The sequence below is a fragment of the Xiphophorus hellerii genome, chromosome 16 (assembly GCF_003331165.1).
Source record: "Xiphophorus hellerii strain 12219 chromosome 16, Xiphophorus_hellerii-4.1, whole genome shotgun sequence".
Taxonomy (NCBI): Eukaryota; Metazoa; Chordata; class Actinopteri; order Cyprinodontiformes; family Poeciliidae; genus Xiphophorus; species Xiphophorus hellerii.
This window is the reverse complement of record NC_045687.1, coordinates 6,208,679-6,232,058: the sequence shown is the minus strand read 5'-3', so window position 1 is coordinate 6,232,058 and position 23,380 is coordinate 6,208,679. Positions and strand designations below refer to the sequence as shown.

The 23,380-nt window shown below is 38.1% G+C and overlaps 1 protein-coding gene across 1 annotated transcript in view; it reads left to right on the top strand.

The window, feature by feature from the left end:
- Positions 1–6,955: 6,955 nt before the first annotated feature.
- The window catches only part of gjc1 (gap junction protein gamma 1), a 46,218-nt gene continuing 29,793 nt past the window's right edge, over positions 6,956–23,380 (top strand). Inside the window, exon 1 of the mRNA XM_032588075.1 lies at positions 6,956–7,696. The gene's annotated coding sequence lies outside the window, so the exon portion shown is untranslated. The remainder of the gene's footprint in view (positions 7,697–23,380) is intronic.

The following is a 23,380-nucleotide window of genomic DNA, read 5'->3' as shown; positions in this document are numbered from 1 at the left end:
GATGATGAAACACATTTTAATATCAAAGAGAACCTGAGTGAATACAAAATGGTGATGCAATGGTTTTATTGATTAATGGGGAAAAGCTGTCCAAGTCAAACTGGTCTTATGTGGAAAGGTAATTTTCACTTGTTAAATCATGAATAAATTGCGATTCACCACTAAAACTATTCCTCCATAAAACTAGTAAAATATATCACATCTCCCATTTTTATATTCCATACACTGGTTCCCTATTGCTTGGAGAACAGACTTTAAAATACTTTTGTTAATTTATAAATTATTGAATGGCGTAGCACTAAAATACATTAAAGACCTGTTGTTGCTGTATCAACCCTCTGGACCTCTCAAGACTTTGTGTTCTGGTTCTGCTCTGTGTCCCCTGTACCACAACCAAACATGGAGAAGAATCACTCAGTTTTCATCTACAACAAACTTCCAGAAAACTACAAAACAACCGAAATACTGAGTTTCTTTAAACCTGTAAAGCCGCCATTCATGAATAACAATTGGAACAAAATATAGTTGTTTTTTTTTGCCGCTTGAATTTAATGTTTTTATTGTTTTCATTGTTCTTCTACTCGGTGTTATTGAAAATGTGCTATACAAAACCTTGCTTAAAAAATGTTTAATTTTACACTGGAATGGCCAAGTCAAAGTCTCAACTTAAATTGCCTGTTTTAATACCTTAAACAGGCAGTTTTGGGCCAGAAAGTCTCTCTAACGTGGCTGAATTTAAAGTGCAACAGGCAGAGTTGTGTACCTGTCGACCATCAGAGAGCAAATAGAAACTTTACTGACGCTCACTGTGATCGGTCAGTCATTTTGGGGACATTGTGGGCGGTGATTGACTGGCAGGGTGTGGGATGGAGGCACAAGCAAAGCGACAGGTTAGGATTGTTGGCTAAGTATAATTGAGATATTTTGCATTTAAAGAAGTAGCTAAAGCATGGATTTAAAAAAAATCTTTTATGTAAAACCCGTTAATTTATTCCAGTTTAATTATGAGCTGTGTTGACACCGGATTTAATTTAAAAGTTGACGAGGCTGGAAGCAGTTTCTCAGACACAAAGAGGTTTGGACAAAATACCCTAAACTGTCTTAATTCATTGTGAATATTTAAAACATCTATATCACAAATAAGGCACTTAATGAGTTCTTGTTTCTTAAAAATAGAACAAAATAAATGCACACATTTTTAAGGAGTCATTTTGCTCGTCTTTTTTTTTGTCTCACCTTGTTGAGGGATTTTGGCTCCCACATTTTTTATTTATTTATTAGTTTATTTTTGCATTAATTGAAAATCATTCCAGCTTTTGCTACAGTGCTCCACTTGGGTTTGTTTCAGTTGCAATGCATAAGGAGAGAAAAAGACAGGAAGAGAGTTAAGGGAAAATGTGAATAAAAGATGAGAAGGATGGAGAGAATACAAAAAAATGTGTTTTTCAACATGGCCGATTGTATAATCTTATTTCTTTTCTTTTTCAGTGTTCCTGTTTGCAGTTGATGACAGTTTGGACCAAACCAGCTGTCAGGCAGATGGCCTCACATTTGATTGTTCAGTACTTTGGTAATCAGAGGAGTTGGTGACTCAGTAACTAATAGGTTCCCGGCCCTCTGCGTGTGTTTGTGCCAGTCCGTCCTCTTTGGGTTTCACCAGACAGCTCCTCTTCTCCATTCAGAGAAAACTTCCAGATATTTTGTGGGTTTTTTTTTTTTTTTTTTACAGATACAACTTTTCAAACCTGTGATTTATTTGAAACACGCCCTACTTGTTCAGTCTTTCTCTAATAACACTTCCACTAGATCTCTTCTGGTCTCTGACATCTTGTTGCTGGAAGTTTGAGTTTCTTTCACTTCAGAATGATGGATTTCAAAATGCCTGAAAATGGACTTAGAACTCCAAGGTTGTTGAAAACTACCATTTGCATCTTTCCGTTTCAGCGTTGGGTTGATACACAAGGTACTGCTTTTATAGCGCTGGTCAGACCTACTGATGATTAATAAATCAATGCATTTGGAAGCAACAAGAGCATAGTTGGTATTCTACACACAGCTTTTCATCTTGACTTCATCTTTGTTGCGTGAAAACTGTCTGGCTTTGACTTTCCCAAATTGTGGAACAATCTGCCTTCTGAAATTAGACAGTCGTCTTCACTGGTGGTTTTTAAACCTCTTCTGAAAACCCGTATTTTCACCGTAACCTTTGACCCCTTGTGAGATGGTTTAAACTGAGTTTTATGTTGGTTTTTAGATTATTTTTGTGCTGTTTTATTGTGTTCTGTTTTATTGAATACCATTAGATTTTTAGCTTTTAACCTATTTTCATTGGTAGACACTTTGGTCTTGTCATGGTTACCTTAAAGCACAGGCGTCCAATGTGTGGCGCAGGGGCCATTTACGGCCCTCTGAAGGATTTTGGACGGCCTCAATTTTAAACTGGAGCAAATCTGGCCTGCAAACATGCGTGTTTGATGCAGACACACTCTTTTTCCGTCTTTTAAGGCAACATTTCTAACAAATGAATAATATCTGAGAAAAAATTTAAAGTAAAAAAAAATTAGATTTGCATTTATCTTTGGAGTTACTAGAACCACAAACATTGACCTATTTTTTTCTCAAAAGCAAATCGTACTTCTCAAAAAAGTAAATTAACTTAAAAAATGTTCAAACTGTGGGAATGTGTAAAGACCTTTTTATGTTTTGTGTCTACAATGATTAACAAATCAATTTTTCTGCAAAAATCCCACAATTTTTTGATTTAAATAACATTTATTTTTTTTTGTTTATAATTGAACAGATAAAATTTATTGAACAGATAAAATTTAAAAAGGAAAAAGTGTCATAAAAATATGAAGTTTTTTTTTTTTTGTTGCTCCAAGTGCCTCCAAGTTAATGATTTTGGCCCTCTTGGTAAAAAGTTAGGACACCACTACTTTAAAGTGCTCCAGTAATAAAGTTGGATTGAGTGCAGATTTATCCGGTGGTCTCCAAACATAAAAGCTGTTACTTTATGACTGTCAGCAGAAAAAGCTGCTTGCAGCTCAGCATGTTTTTGTGTTAAAAATTGACCGTCCAAGTAAAACTCCAGCCAAAGACAAAGGACTGCACAGCAGAAAAGTGCCTAATGCAGCACTGGAGATACTACACTCTCAGAAACTGACCATAGTCAATATTTCTAGAAAAAGATGGACCCTGTTGGGCAAAAAGCCTTTAAGTAAAGTTGCTATATATTGATGGCAGCCTCTTTAATCACTCCTCAGACCACCATTTTAGCACACTTCGGGATGGATCACGATTTAAGTCTTTGTCACACCTTCAGAAGACTCTGCTGTCTGAACAGCTCAGGCCCTCATCACTCACCGCTGACAATATCCCGGCAGCAGTACTGGAGGTGTTGTAGATGACGAAGGTTAGAGCACAAACGGGAAGAGCCAAATATGACTTGAGCGACTTTTGACATTTTGCACTGAATGTCAATCCTGTCCAGCAAGACAAGTGATTTATTTTTCGGCAAATGGGGGGCTGTCCTGCCCTTTCCCAATGCCGAGGGGAAAGAGAACGGCTGAGGCCGAGGAACTTGTGACCGTGAAAGCCCAAACTAGACGAGCAGGAGTGAAGCTGTGGCTCGGCTCTGATTGGGGTATTGACATGTGGAGGCTGCTTCGGGGATTGCATCCCATCACACAGCTGCTCCATTAGAGCATTTTGAACTTTACACATGTTTTCAGTTAGCGTGTTTGTTCCAGCTCTTCCTGAGCCGGGATTGTGCCTGGCCCCGGGTTGCAGATATGTATGGCAGCAGCTCTTGCCCATCTGAACACGGGGCCTCGGAGCACTTGTTACAATCTGTGGCCCTGGCTAAAAATAGACCGGAGCAGACTTTGGTTCAGGGCCTGCTTGGGGCAATTTCCTCCTGTTCCTTTGCAGCTTTCTCCTAAGCACCTCATCTGTCACCTTTCCCTGCAGTGTATTTGCATTTCTTGTGTTCATGTGTTCTGGCCTGTCTCTCTGCTACTATGGACCGCAGTGGCTCTGCCGTGTGTCAGTGACTCAGTCACACTTGTCTCATCCTGCTAGCATCATGAACCAATCTTTTCCTCTGGAATCTCCAGCAGTAGGCAGCTCAGGAAGGCTTGGTGGTATGAAAATCATCTACAAGCAGAGGGGGGGAACAAAGACAACCAGGAATCATTAATAGATCTGAAGTCTTAGTGGAGATGATTAATGTTTAGTCATCTGACAAACAATGTCACGACTACACCAACTGCGGAGGGATGAAATGATGTCTGAAGCAACCGCAGAATAAATCACAAGCAGGAATTGAAAAGATGTTTTAGTCGGTTTCATTTTCTGCCACTTTTAAACCTGCTCCTTTTGTGGAGCATCAGAGGTCAAAGGTGCTGGCTTCCCATGACGTAGAGCGACAAATGGCAGGAACAATGCAGCGAAAATGGAGTTTACACCCCAAAAGATTTTATTTTTGTCATGTTTCATATTGGTCCGGTCATACAAAATCCTCCTATATGTTTTTATTCATCTTGGTTTAACAAAGTTAAAGTTTTAATAAAAGTAAACATCAAAATTCAGCTCTCAATTTATGATTTTAAAGGTTGTTTTGTAAGGGTAATGCTATCTATTCCATCTGGCCTTACATGTGAAACTATAATCTCTCTTGCTAGATTATTCATTCACCTTGTTTAACCCAATTTAACTCCAGTTTCTCTAGCAAGACTCAAATGACTTAAACGTTTACTTCCTAATTTAATGCCTTGAAACTGGAATTTTTATATGTACAGACTTTTAAGTCACATGTTTTCTCTACAAATTGAAAATACATGGAGCAGTGATGATCCTTCTCAGAAAAACTAAGTTACAAAAGAAAACATCTAAAGTTTTGCAGGTCTTCTTTGCCTTAGTTAAGGTCAGTCTACCTGATTTAACAACAAGAAAAGGTATTTGGAAAAAGTTGCGTCCAACTCTGAGTCCCAAAATTCCTTTCTCAGCCATTTAAAATGTTCATTTTTAGTTATCTCCAAGTGTAACAATCTCACACATGGTCAACTTGGTTCACATAGCTCTTCCCTTTGTAAAATGAAATCATTTTCAACTGCTTTTGCTTGTTTGTATTCAATATTAAACTGGGTTTGATGATCTAACTCATTCAAATGTGAAATCTGCTAGATATTAATGAGAACAAACATTTTTCTCAAACTAAAATGTTTATTTTGGTCTTTAATTGAAAAGAGCAAGTGATGTAAAATGTTTTTATTTGGTCCCAAGAAGAAATTGTTTTGTAATCTTGACCTCCACCTGTTCCTTAACCTTCCCTTAGTGCATCCTTGTATTCTCACAGAAAGTCATTGCATAACATTTTGTTATCTTCCTTCCAGAAGGTCTGTCACAATTTGGGCTCTGGCAAGGTCGACATTTGTGTGCAGGCAATTTCACTCGCACACATGCTAGCAAAGACGTTGCACAACCATATGACTGTGTGACTTTTTCCCACTTGGTCACCCGAAGGAACTGCAACACTGAATCATATCGCTTGTTATTGCATAACAGTTTTCCCCAGAATGTAGCCTGTAAACTGATTTAGGGAGGACGAGCATGGATGTCTGCAGAATCAGACGGAGGGGTCGGATGAACTTGTGCTTTAGAACAATCAAGCAGCAAACTCAAAACAACCAGCGGTTTCAATTTGCCAAATGAGCCATGTGTGTCCCGCCGCTCGAGGCCTTCGGCGTAAGCACATTTGGACCGGATGAAGGGCCTCGCTCAGACTGAACCGCTTAAGCACCTTGGAATGATCCGAGTCGTACAGCTAGTTTCTCAGCAGGAGATGATGTTGATCGTATCACAGACATCATATCCTGAAGGCTCCTGCTTGCCTCAGGCACTGAAATGGAGAAATTCTGTAATGGATAATTTTCTATCAAATATACTGAGGCAGTTTTTACCAAATGCACCCCACTGTGGTTAATGAGTCTTAATATGATTACAGAAATAGAAGAAAATTAAAAAGTGATTACTAATGGCTTATTTTTGGAACATAGGAGACAAAAGACATGCTTGTTTGACGTTAGAAGGCGTCAAAAAGAGACAGAGTCTAAACTGTCACTTATCAAATCAGTTGTTTATCCAGCTTTACTGGCCCAACAAATCAAATTTATCTTTATGAGGTTGTTGCAAAACTTGCACATTGAGTGCACTGGAATTTCCCTTCTTTTTTTCTATTAACACTTTGTGTAAATGAGTTGTTTTTTGAGTCCTAATTTTTGAAAAGGCGCAATAAAACCTCAGTGGTCTCACTTTTGTTGCAATTGCAGCTGCAAGTATGTTTATGCCAGCTTTGAAAAAATCTAGAGACTGAATTTTTCTTGCCTATTCTTTAGAAAACTGCTGCAGCTCAGCTGAATTAGTATCTGTGAACAGAACATTTCATATATTGCCACATGTTCTCAATAAAATGTAGCTCTGAACTTTGGGCCGTTCTAACACATCGATTTGCTGCGTGATCTAGATTCCAGTGTATGGTGCTTAGACTACGTGTGTACTGCTAGATTTCATTTACAAGAAGGCAAACATGCACACCGCACGTTTCAAATTTTTTGTGTAAAATCAAATTTAGCACATGTCTCTGAAACTGAAGTTGGTTGTAATGTGACGAAATGTGCCTATGAAAGCTTTCTGCATATATGAATCCAAATTTAGCCAATATTATTTATTACCATGTAACACATTGCTTATTAAATAGTGCCAACACGGCTGTTTCTGAAATACTCCGGCAGGCTGCAGCTTTGTTTAACGCTGGCTCTCATGTTGAAGCAGATGTTTATGGACCCGAGATGTATGACCTGTCGGGTGCGCGCACCGCCAAAACACGTGTACGCGCAACATCTTCCCATTTTTTTTTCTCTCCCCCCCTTCCTCCCCACACACACACACACCCACACACACACACACACACACACACGCACCCCTACACACCGCTCCCTGCAAACGAAGGGTCGACGGGCTTCCACTGAGAGGATCCGACTGTCACTCACCGAGCTCCCCCTATCAGCCAATAAAGGTTCGGGCTGCGTGGAAGGAGCGCTGCGGCCCGGATAAACAAGCTGCTTGCGGGCGGATCTTCAGGTGATCAACAGATCGGCAACTGTTCCCCACTCCTCCTGCGAGGAAGAGCAAAGATGAGGGACCCGAAAGGCAGCGCCGGAGCCAACAGGCATGTGAGCCACTGACATATTTATCGCTGAATTCCCCAGCCAGGCAGCCAGAGCGATGTGAAAGGACGAGCGCCCGAGATTCGCTTCTAAATCGGCCGATTCAGCTGAAAGGAGGTTCGATCCCTGCCAAAATGACCAGACTATTGTCTCGCATCTTTGCAACGGAACGGGCCCGCAGGAATCTTGGCACCGGTTTTACGCAGCAGACCACATAGTTTGATCGACGTTCAGCTCGACTGAGGAGCGAACACATGGACAAAGAGTGCCTGCACACGTCTTCGTAGTGGTGCTGCGAGGTGAACATTGACAAGCCGTCGGAGAAACGTCCTGCTGTTTCCTCCCCGAGAGGGAAATACACAAGGAAGGGATCAACGGCGGAACCTCAGCAAGTCCAAAACGACCTTCCCTCCGTCCCCAAACAAAGGATCGTCTTACACCTTAAAGCATCTTCACAGACTCGCATAGCGGTAAGAACGCGTCTGTTCACTGAAAGATCATTTAAATCCTAATTGGGCGCTAAACTAATCCGGTGGAAAATGAACGGATAAATCAGGGTCACATGCAGGCGCACCGCATGGCACCGGAACGCACAAACCATATCCTCATCAAATCAGAATCAGCGTTTCCTTTCTGTCTATTCTTTTATTTGGAATAAGGTACACATAACTTCTCTGTAGACACAAGGCTTTGGGGGAATGTAAACAGACACGGAGGAATCTGAAATACTAATTCCTGGTCATCACTTTTTTGAAAGTCACTTAAAAGTCAAACTTCTCACTCACCTCACAATGAGGAGTAAGATGGGTGGTGCAGGGATTTATTCCCTGCAGAAGCTGTTTACATAAATGTCAAGCAGGCTTCATAACGACTTTACATGTAAACTAATGTGCTTAATTAACAATTTATGCTCTGGCAAGCACTCAGAAGCATTCCCCAACAAAGCAACAGAGGTAATGTCTTTGGATTTTGATGAGAATATTGATGAATATGGAAAACTTGTAGATTCTACTTGGAACAGGTTCCAACAGAATCGAGAAACATTTTTAAAACGGTGTTTCATAAATAGCTTTGTATTTTCATAAAAGATGTTTTCATTTAGATGGAAAATTCATAAAAAAAAAAAAAAGACATTTAGCAGCAGATTCTTGCATGAGCACATAAACTTTAAAAGTGTGTACTGTAAGTTAATTGACTTCTCTACATCACCAAACTGTGAGCTCTTTGTTTTGATGTATTTAATGAATAGTAAGTAAAAAAAACATTTTTATTTCTTTTTACAGTTTGATCTGCAAGTCAGGCAAAATCGAACAATTCCAACCAATGTCTAATTGACTGGACCATGTTTGAAATGAGCATTTATTGTCAAATTTGTCATATTTTAAATGCTATTTTTTTGTATTTATGGTGTTTGAGTTGTCTGTACCTTTTAAATATTGTTTTATGCTGCACAAAACAACAATTGCCTTTTTGCCAGCTCTTCCTCAGTAGAGATTTTATTTTCCTGGTAGAATAATGGTTAAATAAAACAAATAAAATAAAATGTAAGTTCTTATATTGATAAATATCCTTTGCCCCTTCAATGAAACAAATTAGATAAAATAAGAGCCGTGAAATACTGATGTATTCAACAAAATACAAAAGCAGCAGGTTACAGAGTTAATTAAAAATGATTTTAACATTGATTAATCAACCTTTAAAGCTCCACCTTTAGGCAAATGTGTTATGTAATTATTGTCACCTCCATCTTACTCCACTGTTACCTTTTACTTCCTTTCGCCTCACTGTAGCGCCTACCAAATAAGGCTCTGGCCGTCCTTCCATCTGCACACATCTTCAGTCATTTTCCCGGCACATCAGGAGAAACATTCCCCAACACTTCCAGCCAACACCTGGAGTAGTTCACCGTGATGAGGAGAGGGCTGTTTTTGGAAATTTGCCACATTGGTTTCAGTGTGGAGCAATTTGTCAGTGCCACAGCAGCAACAGCTTAAATATGAGCCACCATAATGAGTTTCTCCCTCTGTGCTTGAGAAAATCCCTGCTACATGTGAAGTCATTGTGATGGATTTTGGAGCCTTGCCGCTGAAAGCTCTTAGTGCTACTGAGTGATTCTCGCTCTAACCGTATCAAACTTTGTGCTTTTTTTTTTTTTTTTTTTCCATAATTTTTTTATTTTTATGTTGGCAAGCTGCCACCTCAGTTTTCCCCCACTCTATTTTTGGTTCCATCAAGGGAAAGCAGTTTTGGCATTTCACAGCCTCGCATTCCTCATTAACATTTTCAGTATGTGAAAGTATTTAGTGAGACAGTCCATTTCTCCGGTTCTCCTCCCTGCTTGTTATCCCCCGCACTTGCGACACAGACCATTATTTCACTCGCTGTGATAGAAGACAAGAGGAAAAGTCAACCCCTTTGCTCTGCAGCACTCAGAGAGAGAGATGAGGAGCATATTCTGTTTGGCAGCTGAGAAATGCCCCTTAACCTCAAACTAAACTCCTCTTTCAATTTACCATGCAGCGTTCTTTTTGAGGGAAATTTTCTCGTCCATTTGGCTCAAAATATAAAATAAAATCCTGACCTTGCAGATATGAGTGATAAATTGTGCATGGCTATTTATTAAATGATCAAAGGATGTCCTAGAAAAGCCAAAGAAATGAAACATAGTCTCTTAGTTGTCTGTTGTGCTGATTTATATTCAATATTCCTGTGAAAGAGAAAAATTTATATATTTTTTACTTGCAGTCTTCAGAAATTGAACCACGTGAATCGGTCCAAGAAAGAAAGAAAAGGACAGCAGCGTAGATAACTTTCTAGGTTGCATAAGCAGGTACTTTATATATTTACATATATAAAAATACAAACTATATGGACAAGCTGTCTTCAATTATGTAAATATGCTTTTCTCATAAAGAAACGACAACTTTGTAGAGAGTAAAATCTTCATGTTTTATTTTATTATGAACACAGACACTGGATAAAAATCCCATCTCTGCAAAACTCAATCCAGATCTTTTGACTCTGCCCTAATTGCCTTATGCTGAAATCCCAACAACCTGTTTTATATGGGAAATCAATAATGGTATACATTTCGTACAGTGCCTTAGTGTGCTGTGCTTTTAATTTGCAGTTAAAAGCTGGAATCACTGTGGGGGTTGTGATTAGTGATGGTCCATTAAACTGAAGATGCATTAGATCTCCTTTAAGGACTTTTGAAAGAGCGCATCAGATAAAGGGCTTTATAATTTAATTTAACACTTAGCAGCACAGTGCATACCACTATATACAGTTCCGGTCATACGTTTACATCCAATCATCACAGACATGAATGTGATCTTATGCCATCATTTTTCTTTTTTTACTTTGTCGAGATATTCTTTTCCCAAGGTGCACAGATGATGCAACTGCAATGATAAGAAAAGCAAATAAAGTTCACTATCGCTTTTATCTTAGCTGCTTGGTCAAAAATATGTATACTCATTGTTGAGTACTGGTTACATTAACTCAATTTTATTTTAAATATACTTTTAGGAGTATTTTTTACCATGTGGTGCTTTTTCCTTTTACTTCAGATCAATTTGATTGTGAAGTAGCTTCTGCTCTTAAATGAAATGTCTGGATTCTGAATGAAAAACAAACATTCAGCAGGCACAGATACTCACTTGCAGTTTTTGTTAAAGTTTCATAAGTTTATTATTGAAAGAAACAGATTTGGAAACATTTTATTTTGCCCAATTTTGATATGTTTTATTACTTATATGAATTATTGTCCTTAAAATATCAAAAATTCCACATCATTTCTGATTATGTATTTTTTTAAATATTAAATAATTAATAGTTTGATCAGTTACTCAGTGCTTGAGAAATACTTTTTTACTCTTATCACTTCTTGGATGTGTACCTTTTACATTTACTTCAGTAACAATATGTTGAAGTAGTACTACTCTTACTTGAGTTCAAATTTTGGATTCTTTTCCCACCTCATCATCACGCTGAAATGTTTGCATACACCCACACTTCAATCTCTCTCTCTTTCTTGGCAGGGTTAAGAAACGTCATTTATGGCTTTAAATGTTTAAGTATGATTTATAGATTTTCAATAGGGCTGAAGTCCAAGTTTTGGACGGCCATTTGAAACCCATTTCTTAATGTGTAGATGAGTAGAGGTTGTCCAAAGTGAGGCCCAGTGGCCAATTGTCTGTTTGAAATATTTTTAAATATGAATTTTTCTTTTAATAAGGCAACAGTCCGAAGACTTTTTTTAACTTTTGGGGTCTTTAAAGATTTTGTATGTGTCTATTGCCAAACCGGTAGAAGTAAAGAAGACAAAAATCACAATAAACTCATTCTTGTATTTTTAATTAAATTAAATAGGTTAATCAGTTTTGATTCCTCTGGGAAAATGTTTGTACACCAGTGACTTAAGGTCATTGCTCTGTTGGACACCCAGTTATGTCCAAGTTTCTAACATCATCGCTTCACTGTTACGCCTTTTGACTTTTTCCCCCCTTGTACAGCACTCTGTGCAGCTTCAGTTGTTTATAAATAAATTTGACCTTTGACCTAGCTGTTCATTTCGTCAGTATAACCATCCGTCAACCCCAGAGCACGATTCTGCCACCAACACGCTTGGCAGTTGTTTCAGTGTTCTCAGATTTGAAAAATGATCCAACTATAATTCCTGTTTTTGTACCTAAGTGGCTTTATCTTTGTTTCATTTAACTTTAAGCTGCAACTGTACATGTCCGTCGAGCAGCAAGGCTTCAGATTTGGTCCCTTCAGATTCGGTGTAAAACTAACGTCACTGTGGTCAGTTGAGTGTTGAGTCTCGCAATTTCCTCTCGTTCGAGGTTAACGTTGTGGGTCAGATGAGAGATACTCTGATCAGAATCATTTTCACAAATCACACATTAAAGCTGATTTGAAATGGAAAAAAACCAGCAAATTGAAACAATCTCTGCCTGTTCTGTTAAGAAGGAGCTTTTTGATGGCTACAAAAAGCATGTGGTCAAGGCTTCAACTTGCCAAGAGACATTCACCCAAATATTAGTGGGATATATGCAAATATTTGAATTAATTTATAATTTTGACACAAATACGTTTATTTGTTACATTAAAATTTAAGTTGTAAGAAAAGAATAACGACCTTGATACATATAATGCCTCTGCCTGAACTAAATGTTGTTTTAATGTGTTACCTACTGCAACATTATTTCCTGATAGCTCAGTGGGATGATTTAAAGTCATTGAATCATAGCTCCATAAAACACAATTAATCTCTAAAAATCTCCAGGATGAGTGCATTTGGTGTGCAATGATCCACCATTTTGCTTTCAAGAGAATACTTTGTGTTAATCACTCCCAGTTATCTGCATTTATCTATACTTGTTGAGGAAATTGTCTCCAGGATGTGTCTAAATCGATTTCATGCTCGCAGGCAGCAATTTCTGATAAACGGAGTAATTTTTTCCAGTTTTTTCCTATACAATGTGAAAGGTGGAGCAAGTTCTGGAAGAGGTGAATGCTTTTAGCGACAAAATTAACAAAGCAGGTGCTTTGCAGTGTAAAAAAAAAAAATCAATATATCAGGACTCCCGGATTTACAAAAGCAAAAGAACTTAGAAAAGGCAGTGATGTAGGCGACGTGAGAAGCACGTAGACCTGAACTGAGATCCAACATATCTTAGCTGGCCTTGGTTAACGTGAAACATCAAGGTATTATGCTTATTTCTTGTTCAGCAGACAGAAGCGCGTAGCTGGGCTTAATCCTCGGAGTGTCGCTTTCTGAGGGAAAACCGTATATTTATCCCCACCAACTAGTCTTTATTCCCTCCGCTTGCCGCCGTGCGCTCCGCTCTTCGTTTTTCTGCTTGCCAGTTCCTGTAAGCCACTTTGAAGCAGCAGCAGCAGCAGAGGGAAGGTGCTTTGCTCTCTTTCCATGTAATTACCAAGTGATTAAGGTTGTTGGAGGTCATCAGCTGTAAATGGGAGACGCAGGAGTGCGCGTTTGTGTGCACCCACTTGTGTTGTTGTGCAAAGTTTCAGCTGCACTGACTGAGCCACTTGCAAGTAGCTGTGACATAAATGATGGATTTAAATGTGAATGAACTATTGCTTGAGTCAGCAAATGGTAATTTTCTGCTATTGTGATTAAATTAATATACTAAAATTAGTTCTGGATGACTGATGTAAAATTAATTGGCTAGTGAGATGTTCTCCAATGTCTTCAGAAAAAAGTGGGGATTAAAAAATGTAATAAATTTTGAGTTTGTGAACTTTAAAGTGTGAAATGTAAAATTCTGACCTTCTCATGTTTCTCTAATTTGGTGATTGGATGAGAACCCAGTGTCTGATATTTTAGCGCAGACCAAATACAGAAAAATATTAGGAGATGACAGGAGAGCTTTCCGTGACTCAGGATGACTCCCCGGGAAAATGAGGCCTGCAGTCGGCCCTGACCCTTCACAAACGGGCCCGTTGCATTTTGTTTTGGCGCACGTGTCGCCATGATGCCACAGCAGATCTCAGGGTCTTTAACTGTAAAAATGTAGAGGGGGGCGAAGAGTCTGACTTCGTCTGACAAAGGGAATCCTGTGATTCATGGCGTCTGTCTGGTATTTCTGCAGCATGCGGTGGTTGTGCAACACACGTGTTTGCAGTAGTGATTTATGCCAACTTTTTTTTTCTATCCTTGAGAACTACTTTGGGTAAAATTTTCAGGCTAATTATCAACTAAAATCTTTGCATTAGCTTGAGATAGTAGGAAAATTTGCAAAATAAAACACCTGAACGAAGGGGTAGACCCATAATGTATAATTTACCATGATAAAAATTTTCAATTATAGTTGTCATAAATTCCATTTTGTAGTGATTAAAAAATCTGCATGGTTGAGATTATTTTTACTATTTTCTCCACTGTACAATGAGAGCATCAATGAATACCAAGAAATTAAAAAAATTATTAATGTGTGCATTTTAGTGACTGAAATCACACTTCTTTTGTGACTGGTGTCCTAAAACATATTGCAATGGGAATGTTTTTCAACAGCAGTATTTGTGTTTGAGAGACTATGATTGCTGTGTCAGACATGCAGCTCCATAAAAAACGTAATAAACAGTTCTTATTATCACTTTTATTGTTATCACAATATAAAAATATTGTGATAAAAAGTTAAGTCTATATTGCTCAGCCATACCTGACTGCAATTTCCGTCTGAATCATTTCTAAGAAAATTGTAGATATGAACATGCTTGTGCATATATGTGGTGCCATATTAGGCTCATTGTGGGTAGAAAAAAAAGGAGACATGCAATTCTGATAGAAAACACTGAAATTTTCCACAAAAAAGAAAAGCCCTCAGAATTTCTTCGTTTGAAAAGTTGAAAATTTGCTAGAAAAAACTCAAAAATGTTGAGATTAATTTCAGAAATTTTGTAGAAAAGAACTCGCAAATTTTTGTTTTTGAAAAGTAAAAGAAATTGCTAGAAAAAGTCAAGAGATTTTGAGATTAATCTCAGAATCTTTCTAGAACAAACATGGAAATTTCTGTGTTTTAAAAAGTTGAATATTTTTAGACTTTTGAAACAGAAAATTTCATGTTTTTTCTAGAAAATTCTTGAGACTAATCTCAAAATTTCCGAGTTTCTTCTAGTAAACATCTGACCTTTCAAACTCAGAAATTTCCTTGCTTTTTTTCTAGAAAATTTCTGGGATTAATCACAAAATTTGTACGTTTTTTTTTGGCAGAAATGTACTTCTTCATTTTCTATCCACAATGGCCCTAAAACACTGTTGAACAGATCAACAGAAGAAGGCAGTAAGCCTTTCTGTGAAGGAGAAGCGTTCCTCTGTGGAGTGCGGCTGAAATAAGACGTTTCTTTCTGCTGCCTTTTACTCATGAAGAGATGTAGACAGTCGGACAAATGAAAACAGTCGTGAGACTCCTTCCCATCGGGAATGTCACTGTTACACACCCGGACTGGCTAACGGCGTGCACGGGTGTGTGTGTGTGTGTGGGGGGGGTGCACAGGAACACACACACACATGCAGATGAACCTCGGCCAGCGTGCGCAGACATGTTTACGCTGCAGCCAGTGCCTCACATGCATATTCAAACTGATATGTCAGGCTCACGAGTTTCCGTGTGCTGACACATTTACATACGAGCACGGCTGTCGTGGTCCGGGGCCTGATTTGGGGTGACAGGTCTTATGCTGTTGCCCCTGGGTCAGTGTGGGGGGGCGGAGCCACAACGTGACAGAGATCGGGGTAGAGCGATGCCTTTCATTCACCGTCAACCTCTGGTGACACAGCTTTTTTCCCCCCTTGTCTCCAGTTTACTGGGGTCAGCAGTTATGAGGTAACACTTGACTTTATGTTCAGCTGACTGTTTTTGTTTTTCCTGGCGTTTGTTTCTGTTTCTGCTGGCCTATCAGTATTTGTTTGGTTAAGATTTTATTATTAAATATCAAATTAGGTCATTCTTTATCTGATATAGCAAAAATAATAAAGTATATTTAATCATATTTGTGTAAAATGGGAGAGAATATAACAAAATGAATGAATAAAAAAATAAACGTAAATATCTGCAACCAAATATGAAAACAAAAAAATCCAAAAACAAAACATGGTCTGTTTTTGGCTTTAAAAATAGACCATGTTTAAAGCCAAAACATATCCAAAATCCAAAATCATCTTAAAACTTACTTTCAATTTAAAAATGCATGTTATAATTATTTGATTGTGGCTCATTTAATGTCATCTGCATCTTCAGTTCAGCCAATAGAAGAAGCGCAGGAGATAATATTCTGCTGACATAGAAACAAAATTATTCTTGGTTTCAAGATGCGAATATTTCAATAAATCCCAACTTCTTTCGTTTTACAGTAAAAAATAGTGAATGCAGCTTTTGATTCCCCCCTCCGCCCTTTGCTTTAAAATGGATGTTAGGTGAATTTGATGAGAACATTTAAGAATCAGTGGGATCACTCACAGTTCATGAAGAGATGGAGCTGCATTTGTTCTGCTCCTCCAACTGGATCACTTTTAGGTTAATCGTCAGCTCCTACATTTCTGCTGTGTTAGCGACGCTGCTGCGTATAAGGCAGACGCATCGAGGCTCTTCATGGGTGAGTGTGCAACAGTGAATGAAAAACATCTTAAAGCAGTGTGTAGGGCATGAATGAGCTCACCAAGTATTCTTGATAAATTGTTATTCAATTTGTTTAATGTACTTTTCTGATTATTTTGTCCAGATTGGTTTGAATTTTCATTTTATGTTTTTCAGATGCACATCTAAACTGATCAGCTATAACAGCATCCTTTCCTGAAGCCAAGGATTTATTAAGTATTCTGATTTTGATTATATTCTCCGATTGTCTATCTGAAAACAACAAACAAACATGCAAATAAACTCATTTACGTACGCTCACAGTCAGGTACCTTTACTGGACAATAAATGCACTTCCAGAAAAGCTGGAGAACAATCGTCTAAGATCATTTAAACGATTAAAAGAAAGAAAGTTTTGCTCCTTGAAGCAAAGCATCAATAAATTTGGGGTGTTTAAAGAAATTTACAGAATATGGAAGTGTGGCAAAGCTCTATTTCGGTTCTAATCCACAATTTCCATTCAACTAAATTTTGATTTAATTAACCCTTTCATGCATAGTGGTTACTACAATGGACAGCTATCTAGAAGCCATTTTCTTGTGCTTCTTGTGGATTTTTATGTTATAAATGCACACAGACCACTGAAGTGGACACTAATGCATCATAAAATACACTATCAACTACTGACCATCAGCTGCAAATGCAATAAATCATTTTTGTTAAATCCAATATGGCCGACAGACAAAAAAGCATGCCAACCGTCCCTGTCACCTCCTTCTACTGTAGAAGACTCTAGCAGGTAAAAAAAAATATTGTGACATCAGATAACCCCTAAAGGCTAATAATACTGATGTATTTTTCAAATAGCAACTTTGTATTTGGAGAAAATTACAATTGATCACCTAAAAAAAATAAAATTCTTTTACAACATTTTTTTTCCTACCTTTTTTTATGCCTTAAGAAAATAAAAAAGGAAAAAAATCCTGACACAAAGGATCATAATTCATACATGAAAGGGTTAAATTAATTGCATCTTAATACTTAAGGAACCTAGGAAATAACCCTGGTTTTATGGGGTAAATATTGACAATAAATCCATAATTGCTACAATAACATTGACTTTCACTTACATCTGCTTGATAGCTTTTGTTTGAAATTGTTTAATTGTACAAGTTTAATAAATGAGCAGAGTTTTGGGGGTTCTATCACAATGTTTTTTTGGACTACTTTTTTCTGGAAAGTACTTTCTGTACTTTCCAGAAAAAATAGCATTCCTTTTTTTTTTTTCACTGAATGCAGAAACACAAATGACTTGCAATTTGCTGCAGACGCTGTCGAGAGCAGATGAGTCTCCATAAGGAGATCTGTGCCACAGGGCTGCACATGGCCGAACGCACGCGCCGACATGACCACGAGCTCTCACGCCTGATTGGTCCAGCTGGGGCGGCTACGGCCGGGTGATGTCCCTCTCGCTCTCTGTCACAGGCGGAGCTGAGCGGAGCAGCCAGGTTCACAGACTAGGGCCGACACCCTGTCATCGCCTCGCCAGGCACACTCCGCTATGCACAAAAGGGCGAAGACACACACACACACGCAGTGACGTGCAGAAATGTGAAGAAAGCTGGGTTATTGAGCAGAATAAATTTCAGGGAAGGTTTTCTTTTTTTTTTTGTTCATTTTAGTTGTTTTAGAAGGTCATGTCTTGTTTCAGCTCCACTCACAAACGCCCCATCCTCCACTTCTGGGTCTCTTCTTTAGCTCACCATAAACTGTGTGGCCAAAAACTTCCCATCATGAGGTGCATTTAGTGATTCACCTCAAACATAGAAACCCCCCGCAGCACGAGTCACTTTGCTTGAATGTGTAATGCTTTGAACCAGATTGGAGGCTCTTTTACTGTCTCAGCAATTAATTTTATCCAAGTGATCAACTGCAAGAGCTTACTTTACCACAAAGCAAGGAAGAGTCAAGCCAACAGGGGTTATTTTTAGCCACTGTTCTATATACAACATGTTCTCCAGACACAAAGATGCTCCAGGGTCAAAAGTGGTGTTTACACAGCTTCCTATGGTGACTTCAGATGACTTAATCCTGCAGAGTGCATGTACCTAGAGCTTTACTGGAGCCATGAAGATAACAGGGTTTATTTTGTAAACATCAGGATATGAGTCTGGATTTAGACTAGAGCAAAATTCTACAATTTTTTCATGTTCAAAGTTATATTAAGAGACATGTTATGTTCACAACACTTACCTTGTGCTCAGTGTGCTCCGCCTTTTAGATAAGATTTGCTTCAATTTTATTAATACCCATGTCTGAAATGTAGAGACGGTCTAGAATAAAGGTGCAAAGCAACCGAGGATGTGTTGGAAAAGTTGCCAAATAGATAATAGATTTATAAAGCTGGACTTGGACAGCAATGCATAACAAAATCTCCAACCACGATAGAAGAATCTTCAGCTCAAATTTGAGTTCATTGAGCAAAGATTTGCCCAGTGTTTAGAAGGAAGTCATACGATTGTCTGAGATTAGTAGATTGGACACCAAACACTTAAAAATGAATACAAAAGTAAAATAAGCAAATTGCCTACCTAATAAACTTTGTGCTCACAAACAACAGCTGCATTTTTTTTACCGGCCCAATCTGGTCACCCCAGTGTCCATTTTCTAGGGATGCTTCTGCACAATCCTGGGGGAAGAAAATAGAGAAAGAAACAGAGAGACTGTTTTTCCTGGGTGGGAAGAAATTCATCTCCATCATGTTCCCTGCACACAGTAAAGTTCTCACTGCATCTTTGCTCTGTGTCATCTGGTCACGCAGTCATCTGACACATTTCCATTGCAATGTTTCTTGTTTTGATCAAGAAAACAGTTTGTGTCTTATGTACAACTGAAGCACAGTAAACACTGTACATAAAGACTGCTTGTCATCACCCGTCAGCCACATCTCTTCCTGTTTTTAGAAGAGCTGTGGCTTTTTAAATGGTGCATTTGCTGAATTTGATTTATTTACATTTCATACTTTTTCATGTTAATGGGTATTATGGCTCTAAAACTGTATTTGATGGCTAGGTGGACTGGTCTTTTTAGCACAGTAGCCTTAAAGCATTGTTAGGGGTTTTCTAAAAGATACTTATCTATCTTTTAGATTAACTCAGTAACCAGTCACAGTACATATTTAAAGTTAGACTTGAAACTAAGTTGCCTTTTTGACATTATAACTAGTGTTTTTTTTTATGTTTTCACACCTGATAGTCCATTACTTTGACTGGGAACCAAATTTGCTGCATTTGTTAAATTTTCAGCTGGTGTGGTTTGCAAACCAAACCATTTGGGAGAGCAGTTCCCCTCCTTGTCTGTGGTAGCGCTGCACCAAGAGCCACTGAAGGAAACAGCATGAAAACCTCAAAGATACATGAGTGCAACTTCCTTTTTCACAAAATGTAAACAAAAATGCAGTGGCTATCAGATCTTGCTGTTGTAGGGTTTCTCTTTTGTCGTTGGTGAGTCATTTCTCCCGCTGGCGCCAGAGTAGCATGTTTGTTTAGGTTGTATTTACCCAGAATGCCCTGCAATATAGTCCGCTTCTTGCTTTTGGAGTGGTGTCTTATCTGCTTGGCATTCATGTATGCATTCGAACCGCGCCAAAGTTTACGTCAACTGAACTGAGACCTGGGTTTGTAGGCAGAGCAGAGTTCGTATCAGAGTTTGATTGCACATTGACACCTTCACAAATGAACCAAATATCTAGAAAAAAACAGAGAAATGCTACTACAATGCTGTAGCCATTGCTACTGGACTGAGGAAAGCCCCAACCCGTGAGCTTCCTCTGGATGCTGTGACATTTATACACCTAAACACAGAAAGGTCCTGTGCACCTTTTCCTCTCTGTTACGTCACAGACACGTGATGTGTCTCCCAGGACTGCCCTGACCTGTGCTGTCCTTCCCTCTCAGACTCTACTCCTGGAGTCGTGTTTAAGCAAAATAACATTCACACATGAGTGGGTTTTCATGACCACATGGCCTTAGGATGATCTGAGCCCCAGACCGCCATGCTGCGATGGGCAGGAGAAGCCCAGAGGCGAGCACATATGCACTCTAGTGTAGCCTGGATGATAGCCTCCCAGTCTGATGTTCTGAGACTCTGTATCTGAAATAAAAATAGGAAAGAAAAGAACAGATTCACTTGACAGAAGCGCTTTAGGGCCTAACTTTAAATAGCTCTGTGCTGTTTCTGTTTTTCCCCACTGTTCTGTGGGCTTTAGGTTCGGGCTTCTGCCGCACGTAATTGTCTTGAATCAAACAAGAAGTTGAAGGAATTGAGCCTTCAAAGCCTAAGGACAGACCGTTTACATAAAGATTTACTGAAATGAGCGCGTCTGTTCAGAGAAAGATGATGATGATGATTTGCACCTTGGTGCCTTTTGTTACAGGATTTTCACTTCGTTTGATTTCAACTTAATCCCTTAAATTTGCATATTGACATTTTTTATATATTTATGCTGACAGCTTTAAAATCCTTGTATTTAAGTTCTTTAATTGAGACTTTTTTGTTATTTGTGTCTAATTTTGTTCAGCTTTTAACATTACTTTCATTCTTCTATTTTAGTTTATTCTGCCTTTCTTGCAAAGATAAGCATAAAATTCAAATACTGAATTAAGCCTGTCACAATAAGCAATTGATCAGTTAATTGGATGCTAAATTTCCATTTTGATTAGTAATATTTTTTCAATAGGAATTTGTTTAGGAAGACATCATAATTCATTTTATTTATAGTTTGGGTTGTTTGTGCTTTTTAATTTTTGTTTTAATTATTGTTTTTGGTTATTGTGTTTTATTTTGGACATACCTTGAAATACCTTTTCCTTTTGTAATCTTTACAAAATTACAGATTTTTGGACTTTGAGAGGACAAACTTGCATTATTACGCCATTATTGCTTGAACATGGTCTCAATATTATAATTTATCGCAATAATTACTGGAATAATTTATCGCCCAGCAAAATTTATTTATTTCCTCTTCTGCCTTTTTTCTGTTTTCTTGATGCTGGTTGAGCATGTATGTATTATGAGGAAATATTCCGACAGAAGCAGCTCCAAACATACATTTGTGTTTGATCATTTATTAGGACGAAAACCAGCAGCATATATTGCTGAACGTCTAGCGTATTTTAAAGAAAGTGTCAGAGAATGTGGTCCTGCTGCTCAGCTGTGTCCAACCGAAAACCTTAAAGTTTCAACTTTAGCACAGTTAGTCTGACTGAATAAGAGTCACAGGTTTCAGGTTTGGTGTAAAACTGAGGTTCTGCTCTGTTTGCATGTTGCTGGCAGATGTAAACATGCTGCTTTGTGGTCCCTGGTGTGACGTAGAAGAACGCAAAAGGTTGTTGCACACTGGATGTCTCGTCTCTGAAGCAGTACAACAGATTCGCCTTAAGGCAACAATGTATTTTTGGACTCACAATTTATCTCAACTAATCCTTAAAGTTCAGATTTCTTTTTATGACTAAATATGCTTTCAAAGACGCTACAGTTGTCTAAATCACCGCTTCTCTTTTTTTGTTTGTTTCTTCTCTTTTTGCTTGTTTGCACATTGTGGTTGGGCAGAGTCCAGACTTCTCTGATGACTTAGTGATTTTGGTTTCTTTCATCTTGGGGTTTAAATCCATCATAAGTACGAGCAGAAAATATTTCTGTGCAATCAGACCTGTCAGTGGACTTGGCAAGCCTGATTGGATGATTAAAGTTGCACAGGAACAAGCGTAACCGCAGGGAAGAACATATTGCAGCTTTACGGCTCTTTTCATGCACATTCTTTCCATCACCCAGCCGCCTCTCCCCCTCCCTGCATCCTTAAAGAGTTTTGTTGGAAATTTGATGGCTCGCTTCCGTTTACATTCAATCACCATCTGCTGGATTTGGCTGCAGCTCTGAATCAATTCTTAATGCACTTGGCAGATTTGCATTCGTTTGCCTGCTCGCTCTCTTTCTCTCTCGCTTTGTGTCTCCATTTCCACTTTTTCTGTTTCCGCATGTTTCACTTGAAACACCTATAAACATTAGTTCAGTTTCTGAAACCCTAAGAAACCCGAGGTCTTATGATGCAGAACTACAAGCTGTTTTCTTGTGTGTTTTTCATCAATTAAACGTAGTGTTTTCTAAAGGGGATTATAGATAATTATATAGTCGGTAGATTAAAGTTTAAAATTATGTTTATGTTACATGGTTCTTATTTTAGTTGCATCAAAACAGCCAAAGCTACAACTAAAATTTAATTTACAAAAAGCAAATTAAATTTTAAAATACAGGAATTAACATTAAATGTAATAAACAGATTGTGGAAAGTATGTTAAAAAGTTTTGTTTTGTCAACAAAGCTATCAGAAAAGTTTGTCATAGATTTTTAATGTAATCAACCCAGTCAATATCTTCTAAAGAGTATGAAAATTATTTAGTTATCTCAATAAAGATCAAAAGAATTCAGTAGTTTTTGGTTATTAGTGTCAAAACAAAAGTATTTGGGGTTTAAACCACGTATAACTCTAAAAATGATGCCCAAGTATTTGAATTAAACTGGTGATGAATTAACAGTCATGTATATTTTTCTTAAGTACCCTCCACAGCATTTGGAACCAGTGGCGAATTTCTTTAAAACACCATTGGGTACTGCAAATTAATCCTGTATAAACAACTGCATAATCTCACACTGAAAATTGGAGTAAATTGGGACTTTTCATTAGTAATTCATGAAACAGAAGGTCTGTTTCACCTGGCCACTCTTTAAAATGAGAAAAATAAGAGAGCATGCAGTTTAATGAAGGTCGACGTGTGTTCCACCAAAATATAATCAAATAATAATAAAAATCAGAAGTTAAAAAAGATTTGGTTGGATAAGTAATCAAGTTTATTTTACCACCAAAAACTGTGAGAAAGACGAAAAAAGTCCAAATGCCATTTTGGGGTCACCAAGTCTCCATAGCAACCATCACAAATGAGGACATGTGCAGTTTGCTGAAATATTTAGATTTTATTTGAAACTGAT